General features: G+C 38.3%; 1 non-coding gene across 1 annotated transcript; it reads right to left on the reverse strand.

Moving 5' to 3' along the window:
- Positions 1–11429: 11429 nt before the first annotated feature.
- On the reverse strand, positions 11430–11536 carry LOC133787481 (small nucleolar RNA R71). The gene has a single exon (XR_009872501.1). It is a non-coding gene; the product is annotated as a small nucleolar RNA R71 (small nucleolar RNA).
- Between the last annotated feature and the right edge of the window lie 7966 nt (positions 11537–19502).

A 19502-nucleotide genomic window follows, 5' to 3' on the forward strand; every position in this document is an offset into this window, starting at 1 on the left:
AATTAGGCTCACTCCTTTATGTTTATATGTGCAGGAAAATAGCTTTGGTGGCGGGAAAGGTTCTTGGAAGCTTGGGAATGTGTATTGGGGCGGTATGGAGTCAACGGACCGAGAGTTCGATTCGAGGACGAAGTTTCTTTAATTATGGTTTATATGTATTTTCCGCACTTTATTATGTAATCAATTTTATTTAAAATTATGTTATGTTTTTCTTTTATTACAATGGGATCCCATATCCTACTTAAAGTTTTATGTAGTTTAACATTTGTTTTTACAAGTCTTTAATAAAGTAATGATCATTTCGCTTTTAAGTTTTATTAAAAATTAGTGTCTATGTATAGTTGTCGTTAATGGTCCAAAGTCTAGAGTAGTTGGGTCATTACAGTTCTAATCACATATAACATATAATTGCAATTATACCCTTAATGGGTCAAAATTACAAAAATGCCTTTTTCACAAAAATGGACCCACAGTCACATTTAATACACATAAGCATGCATATATAGTCATATCTTAATATAACTCATATATTTCACATAATCACATATATATACTCAATTAAGTTCATGCAATAATCCATTTATGCCCTCCTAGCACGCTAATCAAGGCACTAAGCCTTATTAGCAAATTTGGGACGTTACAGTATCCTACCAAATAGCATAGACATCCATTTGTCTCATTCTCTTTGTGTGAGCCATAATATGGAAGATGGTTCGTTAGGAGGCTAAGACACTATTTCATCTACACGTGTTCTACATCTAGAAAATGTATTTGTTATTTTATATTTTATTCAGATTCATGTCGCATGAGAAATATCTCATTCTAGTTATGTTTGAGTGATTCGTTCTTATTCTTTACTAATTGTTATTATCGCATTTAAATATTATCCCATGCTTTCGCTGCACTGTCAATCACATGATAAAAAACCAACAGCCTGTCATTGGGTGACATGTCGCATATCTCATGGTTTCAATTACATATTTTAGCTCCAAAATGATGTATTAAAAGCTCTAATCCTATTGGTTGAGCCAAATGACAATTCCTATACAATAAAAGGAGTTCTTTAGAGCTGTACAATTTTGATCACACTTTTCAACTCTCTCTAACATCTTTCTCTATAACTTTCTAAGAACACTCATTTTCTCTAAGAAACTGAAAAATAATTGCTTGACTTGTGTGAGTTTCAAAGGCTTGTTAAATCTCACTTCTCATTCCATCTTGGTGAAGCTTCAAGAAATTTTGGGAAGGCTTGGAATAAAGATTTTGTTGTTAAATCTCACTTCTCATTTCATCTTGGTGAAGCTTCAAGCATTTTTGGGAAGGCTTGAAATAAAGATTTTGGATATCGATACTCCTCCTGTATAAGCCTTTTGATGTTTCCCCAAGTTTGAAGACTCAATTGTTCAATTCAAAGGTTGTATTTCTCTAAAACCCAAACTATTTTGAGATGGACTATTTTTATATTGTTTTTGAGTTTCCCATTATATTTTGTGATTTTATCTTTGATAATTCTATTGTATTTGATATGAGGATTTCGTTTATCTAGGAGTGTAATTTTACTCACCATTTTACATCATTTTCTAGATTTTGCTTTAATCTTTGAATTTTTCAAGATTTGTCTTCATTTTATACTTATGATTCTTTATTAGTCTCTAGGGTTTATTTTTATTATTCATTGTTGATTTAGATAGTATGTGTTTACCCTAAAAAATACTACTCGTTAACGTGGCAAGATTCGTGTACACATGGGTTATACGTGTTTACTCAGTGACTACATTCAAGTTGACCAATGACCAAGAGAGAAGTTGCTCGATGGATTTAAGAAGAATGATCAATCATACGGTAGAGGCTGTGCTGGCATGTACGACCAGGTCTGGTCATGGTAACAAAGTCACATTTCAAATACAGTTATAAGATATTTTATCCTATAAATGTAAAGATTATGCTTTCTGTTATTTTTCAAATATGTATAAATCAAGGTGTATTGGGCCCCGTCGGCCCACAAGTAGATCCTTGAGCTTATAAATAGGACTCACGGGACTTTTTGAAGGGAGAACCCTGGATACCTTTTCGGAGCTTGTGAAACTTAGTAAACCCTTGTTTGTTGATCGCAGGTTCCATAAGATATCAATAACAACATTAAGTGGAAGTAGGTTATTATCTGGGGTTGAACCACTATAAACTTTTGTGTCGTTTATCTTCTTGAGTTCAATTGGTGTTATTTCTATCGTTTTTATTGACTCAGTGTCGTTGACCAAATCGAGGGTCAACAGTATGTAAAACATAAATTCCCAACATTGTTTTGTTTGTAAGATTATTTATCATCATGTAAAATATGTTAATTATATAATTTACCATGTTGTCCGTGTTTCCTCTAAGTGAAATGTGATAGTAATTAAGGAGTAATTAAGCTACCATTAAGGACGTAGAGTTGCTCAACATGGTCCCAATTGACTTCTTGGCTTCTCGAGCAGCACAAATCCTGAGGAGGAAGAAGTGGTCCAGCCCAAGGACGGTTGGATGGGACCAATTGTGATGTATCTTGTCTCTAGAGAGTTACCGCAGGACAAAAAAGTCTCTCGGAAGCTAATTTATCAAGTGTCTCGATATGTAATCATCGAAAACAAGCTATACATGCAAGAATATTCATCCTAGAAGCCAAAGTCATCCTTAGAGAAGTGCATGAGGGCTTTTGTAGCGACAATGTTGGGGGACAAAGCCTCACCAAGAAAATCCAAAGACAAGAGTACTTCTGGCCTATGATAAATGGCGATTCAAAGGAGTATGTCAAGAAATGCTACAAATGCCAATGCTATACCAACATCCCCCGAGCTCCTCCAAATGAACTCACTTAGATGACAAGTTCGCGACCCTTCATAGTACGGAGAATTTACTCAATAGGAACCTTGCCCATGGGAAAGGGAGGAGTAAAGTATGTGATTGTGGCAGTCGACTACTTCATGAAGTGGGTCAAGGTTGAACCTATCGCTACAATCACCTCCAAGAAGCCATTGGACTTCATCATCAAGAACATCATTTGCTGCTACAGGCTCACGAGGAAGATAGTCTTTGACAACGACCCGTAGTTTGACAGTGAATTATTTACTGACTTTTGTAAAAAGCATGGAGTTATGAAGAGTTTCTCCTCTATAGCTCGTCATAAGGCAAACAGACAGGGTGAAGTAGTCAACAAGACACTTAAGGTCACTTTGAAGAAAAGGCTGAAGCAGGAGAAAGACGATTGGCCTAAGGAAATGGCTAAGGTATTGTTGAGCTATCGCACCACTGCTAGGATCTCCATTGGCCATTCGCCAGTCTCCATGGCCTACAGGTATGAAGCCATGCTCCCAGTCGAGGTAACAATATCAACACATCTAAGAGATACTTACAACCCGACCACGAACCATGCTTTGCTTCAGGAATCTCTGGACCTTGGTTGGGAGCTTCTAGAAGCTTCATAGCTATGTGTAGCTTCCCACCAACAAAAGATGGCCAAACACTTTAATTCCAAAGTGCAAGACATTAAATTTGAGGTTAGAGACTTGGTGATGTGAAGGGTTTTCTTGGCAACCTGAGATCCAGGGGCAGGAGTATTGGGCCCTAACTGGGAAGACCCATAACAAGTCAAGAGCATCGTGTGTCCCAGACATATAAACTGGCCTGACTAAACGGGGAGCTGGTGCTCCATGCTTGGAATTCTAAGCATCTTTGCTGGTATTACCAGTAGTATAAGTAATTTTATTTTCGAAATTTTGTAAGTATTTGTAGCCTTCGACATCTTAATGGAAATCATGTGTACAAAACACGATACATGAAATGTAGAGAATTTGCTTGTATTTTTAATTGTTTTTTTAATTTATGTTTCACTATCCAAGGAGTACCTTCTTGCTGGCCTAGACAAGTGAATGCAAACTAGTCTCCGATCACTTGGAGGGTATAGCTGGGTCACCTTGAGAGGTAATCGCTTACGGAGCATGACCTAGGGAACTAAGCGCATTAAGAGTGGGGTAAACTTAGTGTCAAGGCTCGAGCAGAAGCATGACCTAGGGAACTAAGCTCATTAAGATCAGAGTGAACTTAGTTTCAAGGCTCATGAAAAGGAACAAAATGACTTAGGGAACTAAGTTTATGAGGAGCAGAGTAAACCTAGCGTCACAAAACCTAGGGAACTAAAGTCACTTGTACTTGGGCCAAAGTCTTAAGTTGACAAAACCTAAGCTAGCAGCCTCGAGTAACCTATACCCAGGGGCTAGCAAGAGGACCCAAGTCCCCTAAACTGGGAACGTAAACTAAGGAATTCAGTGTGACTTCTCGTGGACCATGTGCCCGCGAAACAACACTAAGGTCCCAGAAACCTAAGTTATTTTGGCCTTCCAAGTCTCGAGTCTCCTAGACTGGAGTACAAGCATCGAGTTTCCCAAACGTGGTGATAACTTAAAGTTATTTCCTAAGGACCGGGTGTGCGTGAAGCAACACTAAGTGTTCGGAGTCCAAAAACATTATGCGGCATGCAAGGCTTGAGTCGTCAAGACCAGGGCATTCAAGACCTGAGTTTAGTAAGACTGAGGCCCACATACTGTGGATAAAGCAAGGTTAAGTAAATATTTTTTGTGAAGTTGCATTACGTTAAGAGTTTGAAGAAAAACCTTACAAATGTTAAGTCCAATTTGCATTATCACTAAATGTTGTATTAAAAAAGGTGTCAAGTGAAAAAAGCAAAGAAGGCAAGTGAATAGACCATGTAAAGACCATTCTCAAAATATCATACATACAAAATTGTGCTCGGGGGGATCAAGCATTCAGTTGTTTGTACACCAAGAAAAAGGAAAAAGATGGCACACAGTCTTATATACAAAACCGAACAAAAATTACAAGAGGTGGCTTAGGTCTCGCTAGGGGTGACCTTCTTGAATTTCTTTATGATGGGATCGACCTCAGGAATTTGAAGTACCTCCATGGTAGCTCGAGTAGCAATAGCGACGACCTCCTTTACATGAAGGCGCTTTTCGAATAATAGTCTTGTGTTGGGATCATCGGTAAATGCAAAATCCATCTCCTTGTTACTAACTTGGAGAAGACTTGCGGGGCAAATGTTGTCCGTGCTTTGACCATTTGACATGTGGCAATTAAGAGTAATTAGTGGCAGGCCATGGAGTCTTCGAGATTCGAGTTCATTAACATACTTCAAATTCAACTGAGACGAGAGTGCCTCCAGGTGAGGTTACGACCCGAGAACCTCTCTTAGGCGAGGGTGTCTCCCATTGTGACCATGTTCCAAGCTGGCTTCTGAGGTGAGGATAACTGTGTGAGCTAATGACCCAAGGTCTTTCCTCGGGGAGAAGATGTCTCAAAGTGATGTTACATCCTGAGAGGCCCTTTTAACTTGGCCTTTTCTCCAAGTTAGGATTCCGATCCTCGGGCTTCGAAGTATTGCCAGGTATCAATCTGCTGCAGGTATGGATCTCGAGAGGATCGTGAGACAACTTTTGGTGATCCTTGATTAGTGGTGTCGAGTTCCTACAGTCGATAATCGACATTTCCCAACTATTCTAAACATAAAGACTAAAATCGTTAGCTATACATATAAACATAATAACTATAACTTAAACACTTACTTGGCGGTCAGATTCGGAGCTCTAAGTGTATGTATCGAGGAGAACTTCATGAGAATGAACCGTTGCTTTGATACCAACTATAACGACCCAACTAATCTAAACTTGGACCATTAGAAACTACTATACTAATCTTAAAAAAACGTACATATGAAAACACCATCACTTTATTTAAAACTGTAAAGTAAAGGTTTTAATACATAAAAATCTTACTTAGGATATGGGATCTCATTGTTTTGAAAATAAAACAAAAACATAGCTTAAATAAATTGGTTACATAACTAAGTGCAGAAAAACGTAATTTTTAAAAGACTAGGAAGCGACTTCATCCTCAAATCGAACACTCAATCCACCGATTCCATCCTGCCTCAATACACATCCCCAAGTTGCCAAGAATCTTCCCGCCACCATAGCTATTTTTCTGCACATACCAAACATAAAGGAGTGAGCCTAATGCCCAGCAAGGAAAATCTACTACAAGCATGAAACATATCATACACATAACTATAAACTATAAACATATAACATATATCTATAAAAACGTACATCATATAAGACTATACTATTAATGGCCATTAAAACATGTGATAAACCATCTACGTCCCCTTTCTAATATTTGAGGTAGGTTAGATCACATGGTAGGCTTATGATAACCCATCTACGTCCCCTATCTAATATCTGAAGTAGGGTAAATCATAACCTTGAAACATAAGAAAACATAACATAACATACTATACCATAACTTATCATAACATATCAACATAACATATAAGCATATAAAACTATCCTATTTTCCTTACCAATATACCGGGATGATGAGAACAAAGTCGGGATTTTGGAACACTCCTAAATACCATAAAAGAGAGGTGAGTATACTAAGGAATAAAGATGAAAAGAATAACTACACCATCGAAATGATACTTACCAATAAGAATCTTACGTTCAAGATCTTAGATTCCTAACCAAGAATAGAGAATATGAGTTAGGATTTGAGTAGAAAAACTTTAAGATTTTAAGGAAACAATACAGAATGATCTAGAATTTGGAATATCTTGAATGCTTCTATGACCGAACTACACCTCGAACCTAAATATATTGTAAACCTTACTTCCCAAGTGTTTATTAAGCTTATAATGATTAATCTTATAACCCCAACCCAAGTGTTTAACACTCTAAAGTACTCCTAGCAGCTTGTAGGCTTTGAACTCAGCTTGATGAATGAAGAAATGGCTAGGTACTAGGTCCTGTTTATAGAGTTCAAGAATGAAAAGATCTTCATTTAACTTGAATAAAATAATGGCTTTTTAATTGAAAAACATTTGAATAATCGTTCAGCAGAGGCTGAAGACTAGGTCAGAAAGATTCTAGACTTATCAAGAGGTTAAGGATTGAAATGAGCTCGGTTTCAAAATAGTTAAAAAATCATGCTCATGGGCCGATATATCGCCCACTATAGGCGATATATCGCCTGGCTTCATATGCCTGAGGCTCGTCGAGGTTGTCGTGCGAAGCTACGTGTTTTTCATATCCTCGTATGGCAATATATCGCCCCCTAGAGCTGCGATATATCGGCATGCGCTGAAATATTATACACATAATTACACTTTTTCAGCCTAATTTGAATTGAGTAAACTGCCTTGACTAAGTCCTTTATCGATTTCAAAGCTGCTGACAGACCCTAGGATATTCAAATATTACTCTTCATAAACTTATTCCTAAAAAATACTTAATTTCTCATTAAACCTACACATGACAAGTGTTATTATCTTATTGGGTCTATCTAAACCTTATAATATAATAATTATCATCTCCATAATCAGTCATATTAATCAAACCTTAGGTTATAATTAATATTCTTAAACTATAGGTTAAACTTAGAAAATCTACAAGTATTACTATGAGTGTCCAACTAAGTCCCGGTTTAAACCAAAATCCACAGTCATAAAAATACTACAAAGATCACTAGCTATTACTATTACTACTACTATCTAACTAGCTAAGTAAAGTTCTTGGACTCTACATTGCCTGAGATGGTGGAGGATTATGACAAAAGTGTCGAATACGACGGCGAAGATGACGGTGGCCACCATGAGTATTATGAGGAATAATATCCCTAGCCCGTGGATGCGGAGGAGGCACCAGAAGTGGTGGTGCTCCATGAACAGGTGGCCACCCAACAACAAAAGATTGATGCCCAAGAGGGTAACATCACCGCCCTACAAGAGATGGTACTTTCCATGAAGGCCACTCTTGTAGCCCATGGGCCACAAGTGGACCCCAATGGTAATGTGTCAGCTAGGCACCCAATTGACGTGCCACTTGCGCACCTTATTGGAGTGCCACCTATCAATGCGAATGGAGTGCTCCACGAGCACCCGACTGAAAAGGTGCGATATCTGCCAATTGTAGTGCTCGCCGAGAACCCAATTGGAGTTGGAACCCGAATAACGCCACAAGATCATGGCAAAGAAAAGTTGAAGATAATCCTGCGAGGAAAAACAGATTCCCAAGTAAGCTGGTAAGGGTAATGGCCCAGGAGCCCGAGGACACTGCCAGGCTATCAGCGCCCGTGGAGATCGCGGAGTTCCGTCTCGACGCGCCAATACAGATCACGCGAGGCCTGGAGGAACAACGGTACATGAGTCCACCCGAGAACATCTCTATATTCTGAGAATGTGGCATCCGTATCTTGGTAAATAATGAAAATATTGAATCTGACGATGAAACCAAGATGGCGTCCTAAGGATAACAGCGCATTCCGAGGTCAAGATGACCTAAAAGAAAACCTTGATGCCCGTAGGTGCAATAAGAGTAACGGGTGCAAGCTCGCCAAGAAAGGTCTATCAGACCTACAGGACAATCTCAACACCCGAAGAAGAGATAACCCGACACATAGTGTCAATTGAGACTGCGACCCGCTCCGCGCAAAATTAGAGAGTCTGAAAAGGATCCTGCTAAGAATGACCAGACGACCAGGCCACGATTCAGACTCAGAGGAAAAAGAAGGGGATCCATGCATTCCTCACATTATGGAAGCCTCTTTGCCGCATGGCTTCAATATGTTGGCCACCCCGCCTTATGATGGAAGCTGGGACCCTATCGACCACCTTTCTAAGTTGAACAAATTGATGTCAATGCACCGCGTCTCCGAGGATGCTAAATGTCATGTGTTCCCAATAACTCTAATGGGACCAGCATATAAGTGGTTCAAAATGCACTTGCTAGGATCCATTCAATCGTGGCACCAATTATTGTCTCCATGCCGAAGATAATTTATAGGGGCTCAGAACGTGAGCTTTGAGGTCAATGCATTGCCCAACATAAGACAAGGGCCCTTCGAGACCCTCAAGACATATATCAAATTCTTTAAGGAAGAGGCCGCGAGAACCAAGAGGGTTGATGATGGAAAACAATTAATGGCCTTACAGGCTGGTATCCATGCAGGGTCCCTATTATGGGATGACCTCCAGTGGAGAGGGTGCCGACGGCTTGACGACTTCATTTGTCGAGCACAAGAGTATATCAACTGTAAGGATACCTACATTGGAGCATTTGGAGGGCCCATCTCCTTCCCCGCTCTGATCGCACCTCAACCCGTAGCTTCAGGGATCTAGCCCAACCTGAGTGTCCCACCCATAGGTTTTAGTTTCGTGCCGACCACTGGTTTCACTGCGACTCAGATGAGATACAGAGTGACGCCCACTGGATATAGTGCTTTTCAGTCTGCATTCAGTGCAAGAGTTGCCACTCCATCCCAGTCTGCTGCACCCAGTCGAACCCCTGGCGGTAGTAGACGCGGGGACAAGGGCAAGGGCCAAGAGCCCAAGGAAAATGGAATCGCACAGGTGTTGAGTCTAGTTTTTTGTTGTGTTTAGGTTGTGTTTTAGGTAGTTTTTATTAATCTTTTTAGTTTTTTAGTGCAGTATTATGATTTTCTTTTGCTTGTTTTCAAGTTTTAGCTTATAAATAAAGGAAAAGAACAATTGGAGCAAATTGGCAGAAAAATGATGAAAAATTGGCCTTTTGGTGTTGATTCCATGAAAAGATGAACCCTCAAGCAATTTTATGGCTTTGGTGAATTTTCGGGACCAAAAGCACAAAAATTGAAGAAATTGTTAAGGGCTGCAACACTATGATGCTGAGTCATGGCCCGGTCCAAGACAGAAAGCCTGTTTTTCAGAAAATTGACACGGGCTGCAGCGCTGAAGAGGTTGGGCCATGGCGCGCCTAACATCCACACAAAGCCAAAATTGACACGGGCCGCGACACTTGAAATGTTGGGCCGCGACCCGCATTACTTCTAAAGATTTATTTTTGTTTTAAACCTAATTTTAAGAGGAGATTGAGAGAGGAGGATTTTGGGGAGCAAGGAATAGATCGTGGAGCATCTCCATTCACTCTCTAGAGTTCTTTTTCTTTTACCTTAGAATTCTATGTTATTTTTCATTGTTGTTTATGTTTAGACTGATGATTATGAACTAAATTTGTTTCTAGGGTTTTTAACGTAATCACTTGGATCTTTGTTATTTTCTATGAGGATTTCATGATTCTTTCTTCACTTCTATTCTAAATTATTTGATCTATCCTTAAGGCTTATGAATTCTTGATCACCATTTGCATGATTTATGATTTTGATTCAAAATCTGAAAAGTGAGAATTGACTATGCTATGATTGAATAATCACAATTTTCATATTGGATGAAAATACCTATACTATACCTATATGAATTGTGTAGTTTTAGGATTATTGTGTTCAGTGCCTTTTATATGTTGGAATTTATCACAGCAATGTAGAAAATTCACATGTAAATTGAGTTCTTTGTTTATTGAAAAAGAGTAAGAATCATTTTTGTTAATCCGTTATTAGTTTAGGAAGAAGAATTGTGAAGTTTGATTAGCGAAATAATAAAGTGAGTAGTTGATGAAATTAAAATCCCTAGTTCTTCATTTTTGATGTTTTTACAATTATTTGTTTTCTTTCATAGTGTTATTTTGTGTTTATTGCTTTTGTTATTTTAATATTTTGAAACCAATTTATTGTTGACCAATAAGAAATAGAAAATTAATCTGTTGGTAATTAGTAAATCAATCTCCGTGGGAACAATCTTTATTTATCATTGTATTACTTATGTCAATTACGTATACTTGTGTATTAATTTTAGCGAACAAATTTTTGGCGTCGTTGCCAGGGATTGATTTTTATTAATATCAATACAATTAATTTTTATTCTAATTTGGTTTTCTTTGTTAATTGTCTCTAACTATTCTGTTTGAGAATCTTAATTTCAGGTGCCAATTTGTATATGCGACATCAAGGGGCTGACAATCTTTTGCCCATTAATACTAAAATTGAGAGGACTTGCAGATAGAACAGAAAGCAGAAACGGTTAGCAGAGATGGCCCAACATCAGGGCAATGGGTTGAATGGGGGCGCTGCTGAGCCAGCAATTCGCACACTCATAGACTATGTACTCCCCGCTGTTATTGGAGTACAATCATGCATCCAACCTCCGAAAGTTGCAGATAATAATTTTGAAATTAAGTTGGCGATTATGCAAAATGGTCCAGTCTACTGTCCAGTTTGGTGGACTCCCTACCGAGGATCCCAATACACACATAGCCAATTTCCTAGAGCTATGTGGAACTTTTAAATATAATGGGGTCATCGATGATGCTATTAGACTGAGATTGTTCCCGTTCTCACTGTAGAATAGAGCTAAAAGTTGGCTGAACTCTCTTCAAGCCAATTCAATCACTACATAGGAGGCCTTAGCTCTGAAATTTCTTGCTAAATTTTTCCCTCCATCCAAGGATGCAAAGTTAAGAGGAGAAATTAATAAATTCTTTCAATTTGATGGAGAGTCTCTTTATGATGCATGGGAGAGCTTTAAGGAACTTTTGAGGAAGTGTCCTCATCATGGGATTGAAAAATGGATGCTAGTCCATAATTTTTACAACGGTTTGTGTGGGACGACTCACACCATTATTGACGCTGCAGCAGGTGGTGCTTTCACGAGCAAGAGTGCTAATGAGGCTTATGAATTTCTTGAAGAAATGGCCATGACTAACTATCAGTGGCCTAGTGAACGGGATAGAAATATGAAGGTAGCAGGTATGCATGAGCTGGATGCTATTACCACTCTCACTGCTCAAGTTGCATCATTGACCAAGAAACTGCAACAAAATTCTATGGCCACTCCAGTCATGCAAAGCCAAGTGATATGTCATAATTGTGGTGATCCTCACCCATTTGAGCAGTGCATGGTAGTTGAGATGAACAACTTCATTCCCATGGAACAGGTGAATATGATGGGAAATTTCAATAGGCAAGCTAATAATCCATTCTCCAACTTGTTCAATCAAGGGTGGAGAAATCAGCCTAATTTTGCATGGAGAAATAATCAGGGTCCCCAACAAATTCAGCAGCCTATGCTTCAAGCTCCACCTTAGGCACCATTACAACCACCAGTATTACCTTTTGCTCAAGAGAAGACAAATGAGTTACAAGCTGCATTGTTAACTCTGACCAACTCTCAATCTCAATTTATGACAGAAACTTGTTCATCCATCAGGAATCTTGAGAAGCAAGTTGCTCAATTAGCCAATATGTTACAAATTAAGCCTCAAGGAAATTTTCCAAGTAATACGGAGGTGAATCCTAAAGAGCAGTGCAATGCAATCTCTTTGAGCAGTGGGAAGAAGTTGGAAGAGCCAGTCAAGAAGTCTATACCTGCACCAAAAGCTGATGTTGGGAATGAGGGTAAGGTAGAAGAAGAGGTTTTTGAAGACCTTGAGAAGAAGCAGTCACCAATGAGTTATGAGCACCATATCAAGATTCCATATCCTCAGCGACTTCAAAAGAAGACACTTAACAAGTAGTTTTCGAAGTTTCTAGACATTTTTTGAAAACTTCACTTTAACATACCTTTTGCCGAGGCACTTGAACAAATGCCAAGTTATATGAAGTTTATGAAGGAAATCTTGTCCAAGAAAATGAAGTTGGAGGATTATGAGACAGTGGCGCTTACTAAGGAGTGCAATGCTATTTTGCAGAAGAAACTACCTCCCATGCTTAAAGATCCAGGTAGTTTCATGATTCCTTGCTCAATAGGAGATACTATTATGACCAAGGCCTTATGTGATTTAGGGGCTAGTGTAAATTTAATGCCCTTATCTATTTTTCGGAAGCTAAAATTGGAAGAAGCCCCACTACTGTGTCCTTACAAATGGAAGACCGCTCTATTAAGCAACCTCGTGGAGTAATTAAGGATGTCTTAGTTAAGGTTGGTAAATTCATCTTCCCTGCTGATTTTATTATTCTAGATATGGAGGAAGATGCAAACATTCCCATCATTTTGGGAAGACCATTCCTAATTGATGTACCAGAGGGGGAGTTGAAGTTGCAAGTGCAAAACGAAGAGGTAACATTTAATGTTTTTGCAGTAACTGATATTCCAACTTTTTGTAGAGTGGATGTGGTATGTAGTGGTGGTAGTAATTTGGAAACCACCAAGAGAAAAACCAATGCTGAAATTGGTAGTCAAGCAGTTCGTCATTGTTTGAAACAGTTCTATAGTGGGAAGGCTCGAAGGCTACACGAGCGGTGGAAGGCTCTGATGATTAGCAACATCAAAAGATGATTTTTTACTTATGACACTATGGCTCTAAAGGAAGAGTGGAGTGGACTTGACCGGCGTTGAAGTTTAATGAAGAAAGTGAGCGTCTAGCTGGAGACGTTAGATAAAGCGCTTTTGGGAGGCAACCCAATGTTATTTTTAATTCATGTTTTTATGTGTTTGTTATTTTAATTTTCTATTAGTCTCTTTTTAATTTTTGTTCTTAGGTTTAGACTTTTTTTTTAGTAATTTTTAGTTTAGTTTGTAATTTTTGAATCGTGAAATACATGAAAAATAAAATAATATAAAACGATTATTTTAAGCTCTAGCGCCTGGGACAAACTGAACTTTCCAAGCATCGTCTCCGCCACCTCCATTTTCATGATGTTTAGTTGGACCGTTGGTAAGTTTTCTTTCCTTTTATTTTCATATCACATTGGGGACAATGTGTCAATCAAGTTTGGGGGAGGAGTATTACTATTTTGTGTGTTTATGTCATGTTGTTAGTTTGTGTTTGTTGTTGTTTGAGTTCTATCTTCGTTAAATGTTGTGTTGTGTTTGTGTGAATCAAGTTGTCAATGCTAGCCTATGATATGTCAGAAAATGTTGTGCAAATTTTCTAAATGTTTATTTCGATCCATGAAAAATAAATTAAATGTTTAGGCATGAATGGAAAATTCTTTGCAATTTGAATTTGAATGTATGCATTGTTAAAAATTGGGTTGTGGTTTGATGAGTGAATGAATCTAGAACTTGCTTGTTCTTCATTTGAGACGAAATCCTAGATGAGATATGCTTAGGAAAGTGATTTAGGAAATTTCTTGGAACGTTTTAGCCTTTCAAGCCAACCCAAGAGTAATTTCCCATTGTTACCCTTGTTAAGCTTAAAATTATCCTCTTTATTGCTTGACACTAATTGTGAGCCAAATAGACATTTTGTTAGTTTTCATTCCTTTACCAATTTACTATGAGCATATGGATAAATATTGGGGAATGAATTGTAATGGGATGCGATTAGTTTTGTAATTTGGTGTATTATAATGAAGAGTAAAAATGTTGAGAATTGAAAAAAAAAACTAAAAACAATAACAAAATAAAAGAAATTTGAATATCCAAGCTACACTCTTGTTATGCTTTCACAAAAACAAGTTTGGGGGAGTTTAGTTTGAATAAAAAAAATGATCAAGTGAAATAAGTGTCTCTCAACCTTTACTTGGGTTCATATGGGGTTTTCTTTGGGTGAATTGTTGGTTTGTAAGTTCATATGCTTATGGTAATTTGGAGCCTAAATGACATATATCTACACATTGCCTAAGTCTTTTGTTATGAGCCTAAAGTCCTAATGATTCTTGAGCATATTTTGTCTACATTAGTGGAGGGTGGTGAATAGCGCAAGCATATGAATTATTGGTTTGATGGAGAGTTTTGGCATGCATACATAGATTAAATTGTTGAGTAATTTTTGTGATTATGGTCGAATAGGCATTCTTGGGATCGAAACGGATTGCTGATGTGGTTTAATTGGAATTCTAGATCGTTTAAGAAATTGGAATTTTGGACTTTTGTGTGAGATTTTATGAAATTGAGGTTAATTCAGTGTTGTTGACTTGATTCATAAGTTTGTGTACTTTGTGTTTTTGAGTTGTCTATGTGTGGGTGTTTAGTTTGAATGTTTACTCGAGGGCGAGTATAGGTTAAGTTTGGGGGAGTTTGTTGAGTCTAATTTTATGTTGTGTTCTAGGTAGTTTTTATTAATCTTTTTAGTTGTTTAGTGCAGTATTATGCTTTGATTTTTCTTGTCTTCAACTTTTAGCTTATAAATAAAGAAAAAGAACAATTGGAGCAAATTGGCAGAAAAATGATGAAAATAGGCTTTTTGATGTTGACTCCATGAAAAGATGAATCCTCAAGCAATTATATGGCTTTGGTGAATTTTTGGGACAAAAAGCACAAAATTTGAAGAAATTGTTAAGGCCTGTGGCGCTATGATGATGGGTCGCGCCCCGGTCCAAGGCAGAAAGCCTGTTTTTCAGAAAATTGACATGGGCTACGGCGCTGAAGAGGTTGGGTTGCGGCATTGAAGAGGTTGTGCTGCAGCGCGCCTAACGTCCATGCGAAGCCAGCTGGGGCGAAACATGGATGTTTACGTGGACAAAATACTAATTAAATCTAGGATAGCCATGTGGGTGACTTGGCGGAGGTTTTGTCGGTGCTCTACCGGTTCGGAATGAAATAAAATCCCGAAAAGTACACATTTGGAGTTGCCTCTGGAAAGTTCCTAGGTTTCATCGTCAGTGCTCGAGGAATTGAGGCAAACCCCGAAAAAAATCAAGGCTCTAATCGAAATTCCATTTCCCTGGAAGCATAAAGACGTTCAGAGCCTGACAGGAAGGATCACAACTTCGAGTCATTTTGACTCCAAGGCAACAGGCAAGTGCATCTCTTTCTTTAATGTGCTTCGAGGGAGTCAAAGGTTCGAGTGGTCGGGAGAGTGCGAACATGCATTCCAACAGCTCAAGGCACACATGGAAAATCCTCCGATTTTGTCCAAGCCTGTAGACAGAGAACCCCTCCTACTCTATATGGCTATCTCAGAGAATGATATCACTGTTGCCTTGGTATATGAGGAAGGCCGTGTTTAGCACCCCGTCTATTACGTTAGAAAAAGACTCCTCGACGCAGAGTCTAGGTACCCGTTGATGGAGAAGTTAACTTTTTGCCTAATGGTGGCTACTCGAAAATTAAGACCCTACTTCCATGTGAATCCAATTAAGGTCCTCACAAACCATCCCCTCAGGCAAGTCCTTCAAAACCCAGAGTCATCGGGAAGACTCTTGAAATGGTCGATGGAGTTAAGTAAATTTGAGATCACCTATCATCTGAGGACTGCTATTATAGGTTAGGCAGTGGCCAATTTCATCTCTGAGTGCATGGGGAATCATGACAAGCCTGAAGGTGTCTCAGTGGTCGGACCATCCTGGAAGTTGTATGTGGACAAGTCTTCAAATGAAAATTGTGTCAGAGTTGGACTCATTTTGGTTTCCCCCGAAGGGCACAGGGTGCACAGAGCACTCTATTTTGGTTTCGACGCCTCTAACAATGAAGCGAAATATGAAGCCTTAATTGCTGGGATTCGAGTGGCACTTGAGCTCAAGACCGAGGGACTCAAGATTTTTAGCGATTCTATACTCTTGGTAAACCAAGTACTCAAAGAGTACCAGGCATGGGGACAAAATTGGCAACGTATCTGGCAAAGGCTCAAGAAATACTGCATAACTTCAGAAGATCTACTATTCAACAGGTGCCACGAGAACATAATTCAAATGCTGATGCCCTGGCTAAGTTGACTACCACAAAAGATGCTGAATTGATCAATATGGTCCCCATTGACTACTTCTCTGCTCCGAGCATCTCAGCTCCTAACAAGATGGAAGTTGTACAACCACAAGATGGGTGGATGGAGCCAATAGTAAAATATCTTGTCTCCAGGGAGCTGCCCCAAGATAAAAAGGTAACTCGGAAGCTACTCTATTAGGTACCTCAGTATGTAAACATGGACAGTAAGATATATCGGCGATATTATTCTATGCCTTTGGTCTGATGTGTATCCCCGCAAGAAGCTGGTCTAATACTCCGGGAGGTACATGATGACTTTTGCAGGGACCACACTGGGGGCAGAGTCTTGCCAAGAAAATATTAAGATAGGGACACTTCTGGCCCACCATGAACAGAGATTCAATGGTGTATGTCAAGAAGTGCGACAAGTGCCAGCTGTAATGCCGCGACTAATTCTAGACCTCGGACAATTAAAAAATACTTAACATAACTACTATTTTGGAATACATACATACATAAAATATTAGAAATTTATTAAAAATCCAAAATATGGTACAAAATACAAAATAAGGTATGGGTACCCATTGTTTAGTACATAAAACATAGAAACATAAACATTAATTAATCATTTAAATACTAAGTGCGGAAATACATAAAACATAAATCAAAAGACTTGAAAACAATGTCATCCTCGATCTTCCAGCAGTCCATTCAATCAATCCATCCCTAATACACATGCCAATCAGCAACGAATTTTTCTCACCTTCCAAGTTCATTTTCCTGCACCATCGAAAATAAAAGGAATGAGCCTAATGCCCAGCAAGGAAAATCTACTAAAAACATATATCATAAATCATAAGACTATATCATAAAACATATGACGTAAAAACGTATATCATATAGGACTACAATATTAATGGCCATTAACTCATTACCGTAGCATGTGATAAAATCGTCTAGGTCCTCAGTCTACTAATTGAGGAAGGTTAGATCACAATATAGTATATGATAACCCATCTAGGTCCTAAGTCGACTAATTGAGGTAGGGTAAATCATAGCTTTACTCCACGATAATGATAAAAACCTTGGGGTTTGCTATCTAAGAAACTATAAGCCCCAAGTGACTACAAAACATATTTATACATATAACATATCATAGCATATAAACATATCATAACACATATAATCTAACCTATTTTCCTTACCAAAAATTGGGATATTGGAGACAAGAACGAGATTGGAACACTCCTAAAACAAACAGTAAAATCCATGAGTTTCTAATAAAAAAGAGAACTAAACCATTAACTTAGAAACTTACTGAAAAACCTTAAGTTTCAAGGAACTTAAACACCTAACCAAAATCCATAATAATTTGTTTGGATCTGAAAGAAAAATGAATGAAAATAAAAGAACTCTGATGGATTAAACCTATGGATAAGAATACCTTGGATGATCTAGAACTCCGATCTACACCTCAATACCGAAAAGTCACTCTATCTTACTTACCTAGTGTTTTCTCTCTAGAGTAAACTTCGTAGCTTGGAGGCTCTGAAGAATGCTTGAATGATGAGTGAAATGGTTGAGTACTAGGTCCTATTTATAGATTTCAAGAAGTGAAACTTACCCCTTTTAAAATGAATAAATAAATGAGTAATAATTCAAAATATTTGAATTTTCGTTTCAACAGATGCTCAGAACTCGGTCAAAAATGTTCAAGAGCAAGTCTAAGTGGTTGGGGACTGTTTCTAATTTAAATCCACAAAGATTCAAAAAGGACTCCAGGAGCCGATATATCGCCTACCCTAGGCGATATATTGCCCCTACCTATGTCCCACACTTTCGAGTTTTCGTTCTTGCGAACTCGATGTGTTTTTCGTATCTCCCGTAGGTGACATATCGGCCCCTATTGCTGCGATATATCGACATACGATGATATTTCAAACATGTTTTTGCACTCTTTCAACACATTTTGAATTTGTTTAAACAACTTTGACTGAGTAAAATGTGATCTTAACAGCTGCTGGAAGGTTCTAGAGCTTCTAGATTCATCCATTATTAAATTATTCATCTAAAATCCTTAAATCCTTAAATAAACATGCTTGTGAAAAGTGTCACGTTCTTATTAATTGTATCTAAACCTTAGGTTATAATAAATAATATTTCTAGGACCACTTATATTAATCAAACCTTATTTTATAATTAATATTTTTAAACTATAGGTTAAACTTATAAAATCTATAACTATTTCCATGAGTTTCCAACTAAATCCCAGCTTGAACCAATATTCACAAAAACTAAAATACTCAAGCTGCTACTACCCCTACTACCACTACTACCCCAAAATTTACTTACCGAACAATTTCAGATACCGTGCTAAGATGTCTTCCTCCAACTCCCACGTTGCCTCCCATTCTGAACTATTACTCCATAGGACCTTCACTATTGGAATACTCTTAGACTGTAGTTCCTTCAAAATCCTTCTCTAGGATGCTAACCGGTCGTTCCTCGTAACTTAAGTCTTTTTGGAGAGCTATCGTATCGTACTTGAGGACATGAGATGGGTCTGACACATATCTACTTAGCATCGATATGTGAAACACATTGTTGCTATCTGCTAGAGCTGGTGGTAGGGATAATCTATATGCAACTGTTCCCACCTTGTCCAATATCTCAAAAGGACCTATAAACTGGGGACTAAGTTTGCCTTTCTTCCCAAACCACTTCACTCCTTTCATAGGAGATATCTTTAAGAAGACTTGTTCTTTGACTTTGAATTCCACATCTCGTCGCTTGGCATCCGCATAACTTTTCTGTTGACTCTGAGCAGTAAGCATACGCTTTCTAATTAGCGCCACTGCATCCTGAGCCTCTTTAATAGCTTCGGGTCCAAGAAGTTGTCTTTCTCCTACCTCGTCCCAATGTAACGACGATCGAAACT

Source organism: Humulus lupulus, chromosome 6 (assembly GCF_963169125.1).
Source record: "Humulus lupulus chromosome 6, drHumLupu1.1, whole genome shotgun sequence".
NCBI classification, from domain to species: Eukaryota; Viridiplantae; Streptophyta; class Magnoliopsida; order Rosales; family Cannabaceae; genus Humulus; species Humulus lupulus.